Below are 9,379 nucleotides of genomic sequence, written 5' to 3'. Positions count from 1 at the left end.
CTTGCAGTGTTAAGGTTTCACTGTCTAATGTACTTATCACAGATCTCCAGTTGTATTTATCAATATAGTTCAATATTGACATTGTTTTGTTTGTTATATTCACATGCCAGTCTTGAGATATTCATCTGACAAAGTTGGTATTACCCCCTCGTTTTGTAAAACAAACCATCATAATTCTACTCACTTAAAAATTTCTATTTTTGCTTTTTGTCTATATAGGTAACTTTGGTATTTTATACAAAAACAAAGAGTGTCATGCATGGGGATACAAGGCCTATAGGGGCCCTACGGCTTTCAAAGAAGTAGTGTGAGCCCTGAGAAGGGCCAAGGCACAGAGTCTAAGCAGTAACAAGGTCTTCTCCAGAGCCTCTAGTGGTGAGGATGTTGCACTGCTGGTTACTACACTAGGGTGAGCAGGATGATGCATGGTACCAAATCACTAGATCGGAGAATTTTCCAGGAAGGCCTGGGTTGAGGCAGGCAGCAAGCAAGAAAGGTAAGGAACAAGCCAGGTGTCGAAAAACAGAAATCCATGAATTAGATACCAGTGACACAGGGCCACCACAGACACAGGGATCACAGGAGACACAGAAAGCGACAGGAGACACAGAAAGGGACAGGAGGCACAGGTCACATGGATGACGCAGGGATCACTTGCAGACACAGAGGAACACTGAAAGAGCACAAGAGAACAGGCAGGAATACACGAGACTTGACAATACGTGGATAACACAGGAAGTGGACAGGCCAATCTTTGAATTAAACAGCAGGTGTAGAGGAAATGCTCAGCAGAGCTAGGGGACTCGGCACTAGTGGAGACACTTTGTGCGAATGCACAGTGCTGTGTCTGAGCTAGCTAAATAGCCAAGGGTGATTAAGAGGCTATTTCCTGATTGGCTGACAGGAGGGGCGATACTGATTAAATCTGTAAGAGCAGGGGTGCCTGGGCTTAGAATAGTTATAGGCAAAACAAGTTGATAAGTTTAAAAGCAAAAAACTTTATTTTATATGATATAAAACTACACAATCTAACTGATTGTAATCCTTAAAAGAGCTTAACCCAAAAAAGGGTCTATCATGTACATTTCATACAGAGTAAATCCACAAGATATACATCAACTTCTTTCACCTGATTACATGTACATGCTATACATACAAAGTAGGTTAACACTGAAAATCGACTCTATTGGTCCTCTGACTCAATCCATGATGCGTTTCACAAAAAAATCTGCTTAATCAGACCCAGGGCACAGAGCATTTTCTTTGACATAGAATCCATTTGGCAGTGTTCACATTTCATGTTACTCTTCTCCAAGAGTGCAAGTTGTATTTATCAATATAGTTCAATATTGCTATTGTTTAGTTTGTTATATTCACATGACAGTCTCGAGATATTCATCTGACAAAGCTGTTATTACCCCCTCATTTTGTAAAACAAACCATATCGTAATTCTTCTCACTATTTTCCATTTTCTCCTATTGTCTATATTTTGGTAGCTTTGGTAATTTACCTTTTTTCTTTATTTACTTTACTCTAATTTACTTTTTGCTTTTGAAAAAAAGTTACAAAATTTCTTAACACAGGAAATAGTAAAAACCAGTTTTCTCCACAATCAAAATCAAAACTGTTAGGAATTTACCCCCTTGCAGGTAATTTGGGATTACCTGGGGCACAGAATCTGAGTGACAGTAGGTCTTCACCAGGATGATGGGTCGGCAACCCTATTGGCCACCGGACTACTTTGCAGTAAGATTTCACCAGATTTCAACCCTCAAGCTCTTCCCATCAGAGGATGGTTTTGGATTCAGCAGGCTCTTTATTTAGTCCCTTGTTGCCACATTCACCATTGTAAAAAAATAAAGTAGTTCAAAGACTATTAGGGCTACCATGTAGTTTGTTATATTACCAAGCAGTGTTTTGAATTTCCTATGTAATCCTATCTGGGAATAGGTACGGAGTACTATGCACCCCAGTCATCTACCAAATTCAGAGAATAGGTTGTGGTAATAAAGCCCTGTCCCTCAACTATGCCCCCCACCTGTTTGGAGAAGACACAGAACCTGGTATAAATAGGTTGTGAGTCACATGCTTACTGCCCACATTCCATGGTGCCTGGACTGGTAACAAAATGTTACATTTCTGCACATATCACATAATGTTCAGAAATCCGTCTGCAATAGTTTGCTTAAAACTAAACCACAGACTAATACATAGAGTATAGATAAATCTAGCTCTGTAATATTGTGTGCAATGTATATTTTAAATGCAAGAACCTAAATTTAATTTTGTATCAGCCTCTTGCAGCCTAAACAGCAAACCCTACAGAAAGCAAAGAAAAGTGTGCAAGCAATATACTAAAAGAACAGAATGAAGTCCGCTATCCAGTAACAATGTGGAGATGGTAAAGAGAATACAAAGTTTTTTTCCATTAGCATACAATAGTATGGGACTAACGCTTAAAAAATATGTCTTGGTAAAAGGAATAGATGGATGAAATGGTCAGAGAGAAAAAGGAAACCAATCTGTTTGATTACAGGGACAAGCTTGCACTTGGGATAGATTTGTAATATTTAGATATTTGCAAGTAATAAAGTGGGTGCACCAACCAGGCAGGTAAGGTAAAATGAATTTGGAATTCCACAAAGGAAAGTGGGAGAGAAGAAGAGGGATGAAACAAATCCCTTACTGTACTGTAATTCCTAGAATGCCTCAGATTTTGGCACATAGGGAAATGTTTGGAAAATTGCGTGTGTAATTGAAATTGACAGTTTAATCAATAATTTTAGAGTATATACGAATTAGGGAGCCCATGAATTATAGAAGATATTTTAAGGTCTGTCAAAAGATATCACTGGGGTTATGGGAAATGGTGATTATCCTAATTAACTTGTATCTTCAAATACACTTGAATTAAATGGTCTTATAGCCCATTTGTGTGTGTAACTGACCCATTGGGTTCTGCAGCTGAGAGAATGGCCTCTACCTACCACAATACACATTTTCCCTTGTATTTTAATAATACACTGGGCCTGATTTATTAAAGCTCTTCAAGACTGGAGAGGATAGATTATCACATGTGAACATGTATGGTCCAGCAAGAGTTGTGCTGCTTCTTTTTTTTACGCTTTCAGTATCAATTTATTAGTTGTAGGGTGAGGTCCTGAGTTTACTCTGAGGCCATTTTCATTATTTTAGGTATGATAATAACAGTTTACCATTTGATTTTATTACATTTTCCTAGAACTACATTATAACATTTTCACACTGAATTAAAGGCTGTTCATTAATCATTTACTTTTCTTTCTGGGCAGTGATAAATATAAAATGAGTATAATTGATGAGATCACTTACATTTCTTCTCCTTTGCACGACACAGTATTCAATAATAAACCCAACTTCTGGAGAGAGGATTTTACAAAACTCTCGTCGTATCTTAATACATGGAAGCGGTCTGGTCCAACTGTGCCGTAAGTCGTGTTTAGTACGCCTATAATGATCAAATTTTTTTTCAGGTTTCTCATGTAATCACCTTGATCTTTGCTGATGACATCCAATAACCACACACTGATGAAACAGTCGCCAAGCGGTAACACCAGTGGGTCGGTTAGATTCTCCTTTTCAGGGTTACACATCACAATTTGCCTGATGGATGCTTTTAGTTTCTGTTCTTTGTCCTGACATTGGTCACTGAAAAAAATAATGGGGGGAAAGTATATATCTGTTAGCCTGCTGTTTACATAAAAATATGTACAGGGTTACAGGGTTACGGGGATAGGTCCTGGGTGGGAAATATGCTTCCCGTTATATAGAACATGGGATCTGAACATGCCCATAAGGGCTGTGTTTGTTTAGTTTGTTTCAGTGATCTGGACCCTGGAATGGAAAGGAAGGTATTGGGTGGGACTTCTCATTCCACATAGGAACAGCCCTGAGTTTGACCCCAGCCAGACAAGAAGGAATTTTTTGAAGGACATTTTGGAGGACATATGTTTGTCTGTAATGTTCTTTTTGGCATTGCACATATCACATGTATCCAGATTAAGTGTTGTCCTCTCCTCCGCTTCTAGGATAAATTAAATATTACCTATAGAAAAAAGAGTGAAGATGGGCAAGAAACAGCAGCCAGTCGCCCTGCACCCGGGTGACAAAAAACAACCCCAGGCTCTGGACTGCTTCATCTCCCACAGCGAGAAGGCTCCCTCATCCCTTACAGGGAAGAAGGTAGCAGCCAAGATGGCACGGGACCCAACCACGAGGTCTGTCGGAATCATTTGAATACTCAGATCTCCACAATGCAGTTACCCAAATTTTCAACACACTACTGGGAACTCCCCAGGACAACCCTAAAGCCATAGAGAGAGTCCATAGAGTGCCGGGCCCACAATTCCAGGATCCAAGCAGAGTGCGTGACATTGTGCAAGCGTGTGCGTGTGCAAGCTATTGTCATACCCGCTGAAAGAAGATATAATAAAAGCTGCCTGCTCCCAAGAGGAAATCTATTTTCATGAATCACCCAATTATGCTCATGCAGGACCTCTTTCGCCATACTTTGGCACTGCAAATGACCCTGTGCCCATTCGCGAAAAGTTTGAGGGCTTGCATTATAGGTGGGGTTTCCCATTTCACCTTGCTGCATCAAAGGATGGGGTAATGGCAGTTTTCCGCAGCACCACAGGTCTGCCCTCCTTCCTGGCCACCTTCTGCCTAGCACAGGTCTCTCTTCCTAACTGGCCATCTAGCCCAGGTTTTTGGGCTAAAACCCCAAGAGAGACCAGACTGTCCAACTGGAAGCTTGATGCAGGTATTCCTGCCATAACCTTTCTCTCCTGGTTAGGAGATTAATTCCCCTTTTCTTTTGGTTACATTTCCTTCCATTAATCTCCTCAGAGGATCTTGATTTTCTGTGGTTAATATTTGCACTGTCATATATGCTTTTCTTTAATGTCCTAAAGCTGATGCAAGTTTTTTTTTTCTTTTTTTTTTTAATAATTTATTGGTTGGAACTTCTCTACAGAGTTGGATTTTAGCTCCTAATGTCATGCCTTGCTGTTTGTTCCCACCTAGCTTTTTCTAATAATGCAATGGAGATATATATATATATATATATATATATTTTTTTTTTTTGCTTGAAATGTGATTATATGCTCCACCTCAAGGCATTGAAGTCTTAGTGTCACCCAGTGGCCTCTTCCAGAACCTGTCCCTTTTTTTTTCCTAGGCCAGTGAACTCAAGGCATGCTTTTTGGTTTTATTTTGTACCTTTATCTGTGCATTTGATCACCCAGGTCATGCTGCCCCTCGAGGGCATTGTAGATCTACAGTTCATATTCTGATATAGTGCTGTTGTTTAGTAATTCATGTGCACATCAAATTCCTCTTTTTTCTGGAATTTCTGTTTAATGGTGGTAAAAGTTTCCTAATTATCTCGATGTAAATGCGGCTTAGGAGATCCGACCCCTTGGTCCCCACAACTGAGGACTATTGTCCTCACTATTTATGCTAGTGAATAGAATCTCATTTATGTTCTTTGTTGTTTATCTGGCTTATTCTTTTAAGTCAAGTGCTGCTGACTACTTAGATGGAACCTGTAAAGATGATCACTCTTAATGTGAAAAACCTAAATGTTCCAGAGAAGTGCACAAACCTTTTATCTGTCCTTCATAGAACTCGAGTTCTGATAGCTTTTATACAAGACACACATTTCAAAAAAGACAACCCTCCCAACCTTCGAGACCGTAGATATCCTAAAGGCTACCACTGCTGCACTCCTGACTCCCGATCAAAGGTAGTAAGCATACTTATTATTTCCTCACTGTCCTGGACACTAAAGGCACCCCAATATGATGAGGAAGGTCGGTTTCGTTTCTTAAAATGTATTGTTAACCAGCCTTTCACTCTGACCACAGCTTATGCCCCAAACACATCACAGGCAGCTTTTATCTCCACTCTGCTCTCCAAACTAGAAGACTTTAGAGAGGGCCTCCTGATATTGGGGGGAGACTTTAACTACACACGGGATAAAGTTTTAGATACCTCCATTATCCATAGGAAAGGTTTACCAGGAGGGGGACGCATTAGGAAATGTTTTCAAAAACAGCAGTTGGTGGACGGTAGGAGAGCCCTTCATCCAACGGAAAAGGACTACACCTTTTTCTCTAGGCCCCACCAGTCATACATATCGCATGGATCACTTCTGGATAAGACACTCTGATCTCTGATCTGATTTTGAAGTCTCTGATCTAATCTGAAGTTTCTCTTACTTACCCCTGCCCTAAGGTGTGGAATTGGAAGCTTAATGGGTCCCTTGCTAAGGATTAGGCTATTAAAGCCGATATTCTGAAGGAGTTCTCGACTTACTTCTCTAATAACCAAACACCAGATGTAAGCCCCATGACAGTGTGGGAGGCACATAAAGTGGTTATCAGAGGGATCTTTGTGAAGCACGGTTCCAGACTCAAAAAAGTGTCAGCCAAAGAGACTCAGGACCTTATCCTGAAAATCCAAAACCTAAAAACTGTTCATAAGAGGACACTAGATGTCCAAGTGGGGAAAGAATTACTTTTGCTTAGGGACAAATTGGCGGCCTTATGTCTGGGTAAAGTGAAAGCTAAGTTAGCCAAATGTAGGTGGGTATTCTACAAATGCAGTAGAACTCTTGCCAATGCCCTGAGATCACAGAGGAAGCATTCACATGTGCCATACATTTTAAACAGGCGAGGACAGAAAGCCCACCTGGTTCCAGATATAGCAGAAAACTTTCGGGAATATTACAACTCCTTGTATAACTTGTATCCTAATACCCTAGGTGTGAAAAAATTAGATCTGGAAAATTCGCAGAAAATAAAGCCTCAGGACTCGCTCAGGACCCCCCTAGCTTTCACTTGAGGACATAGATAGTTTAGAATCCCCTATATCAGAAGAAGAATTCTTCAGGGCAATAAAACCACTCTGTCCGGTAAAACACCAGGCCCCGATGGTTTTACCCTCTTATATTAAAAGAGAGGAGGTAGCACTATTACAAAAAGCACACCAATCCAATTGTAAACCAAGCAGGTGAATCTCTGATTTCTTGGGGGTGTATGAGCTCCAGCAGTACAGGGATCTCAGAATAATTCAATGGAAAGAGGAATGCAGCCGGTTACCAGTAAATATTGAAGGATAACTTGCATTCATCAGTCTGAAAGCTGCACATGCCACACTCTTAGATCTTCCAACATAACAATGAGCCAAACACGTAGGCCAAGTTGACCCTTCAGTGGCTACGGCAGAAAATAAAGGTTCTGTAGTGACCATCATAGTATCCTGACCTCAGTATGATTTAATTACCAACATTTGACAAGCATGATCCACAGAGGTCACTATCAGAAAACCTGCAAAGACCATGAGGACATCCCTGGAGTCAGGGACAGCTTAGGACAAGATGGGGCCCATATATATAGAAAGAGAAAATATAAAGTGGTAGTCCTTAATGCACAGCTTTACAACTTTCCATTGCCATTCTGTGAATTGGAGCTGATAATCAGCATAAACAACACTGAGATGTAACAAGGCGAAAATGGCAAAAATAAGTATTTTTAGTTATTAACAACTATTCATAGTAGGCTCATCCATTGTTTTGTTCAATATGAAAAAATGTAACACAATGTTTCATCAGGCCAGTCCAACCATATCCACCCCTTCCACCATTAAATCATCACTGGCCTCCCTCAGCCCTGCCACTATGGATGAAGTCTCTCTTCTCTCATCACCTCCATCTACTACCTGTCCGCTTGACCCAATTCCCTCTGATCTACTCCATGCCCATTCCTCCACCCTGGCCCCCACCCTAACCGAACTATTCAACCTCTCCCTTTCTACAGGTATTTACCCCTCCGCTTTCAAACATGCCATTATTCTCCCTATCTGAAGAAACCCTCACTGGACCCCTCTCTACCTTCTAGCTACAGTCCTATATCCCTTCTTCTATATGTTTCCAAACTTCTTGAGAGCCTTGACTACAAAAGATTCACAGATTATCTGATCACCAACTCTCTTCACCAACTCCAGTCTGGTTTTCGATCTGCCCATTCCACCGAAACAGCCCTTACTAAAGTGGCCAATGACCTCATCAAGACAACTTTTCCCTCCTCCTTATCCTAGATCTTTCCTCAGCTTTTGACACTGTTGATCACCCCCTTCCAATACAAATGCACTCATGCACTCCATTGGTATCAGTGACACTGCTCTCTCTTGGTTTGCTTCCTATCTGTCTGACCGCTCCTTTCAAGTTTCTTTCAATGGTAACTCCTCCTCACCCACTCTCCTCAAGAAAAGGGATAAGGGAAACAGGAATATTTTCTTACAATATTAAAATATTCTGTCTCAGCAGGGGCCTCGTTCATTGCCATGGGATAACAACACCCCCATTTCTGTCCCCTACTCACTATTGTTTCTTTTATAAGAAGTGCCAGGATAAATATCCAAATGACTTTGTGTTTTCTGTCAGAACTTCAAGAGACGTTCTAAAATACTTAAATTTACAGCTAATGTTTGTTACACAAAGAAATTATATTTTCTCAATATACTGATTCATACAGACCCCTGCTGAACACATAGTGAAGATTCATCATAGGAAATTGCAAAGTATCTTCTGCGAAGATTATTCCCTCCTTGTCCGAAAAGTAATGTTCAAGGTGCCTTCTAGCATCAAATTCATGGATGTGGTAGAATTTCTTTGGCATGCAATCCATCTTGCAGTGTTAATGTTGTACTTTTCCCAATGCTCCAGTTGTATTTATCGGGTAAATCTATTTTATTATTGCCATAGTTTTGTTTGTTATATGCACATGACAGTCTCGAGATATTCATCTGACAAAGCTGTTATTAACCTCTCATTTGGTAAAACAAACCATTACAATTCTTCTCACTATTCATTTTCTATTTTCTCTTCTTGTCTATATTTAGGTAAATGTAACAATTTACCTTATTTACGCTTTCCAGAAAAAGGTAAAAAAAAATCTCAATACACGGAAATACCAAAAATAGTTATTTTGCCACAAAAAACAAAACTGTTAAGAATTTACACCCTTGCAGGTAATTCTGGATTACCTGAGGCACAGAGTTTGAGTAACACCTGGTCTTCACGGGAACACCCTGCAAGGAATGATGGAATCCATCTGCAATGGTTTACTTAGAACTACACTCCAAGCAAATATATACAGTACAGATAAATCCAGCTCTGTATTCATGTATGCAATGTATATGTATGTAAGTACCTAAATTTAATTTCATATTAGCCTCTTTCAGCTTACATAGAAAACCTTACAGAAGGAGAAGGAAATTGTGCACTAATCCAATTAGATGTGTACAAGCAATATACTAAAAGAACAAAAAGTCACT

Source organism: Pyxicephalus adspersus, chromosome 11 (genome assembly GCF_032062135.1).
Source record: "Pyxicephalus adspersus chromosome 11, UCB_Pads_2.0, whole genome shotgun sequence".
Lineage (NCBI taxonomy): Eukaryota > Metazoa > Chordata > Amphibia > Anura > Pyxicephalidae > Pyxicephalus > Pyxicephalus adspersus.
The sequence above is the reverse complement of the archived record's forward strand: the minus strand, read 5'-3'. Positions refer to the sequence as shown.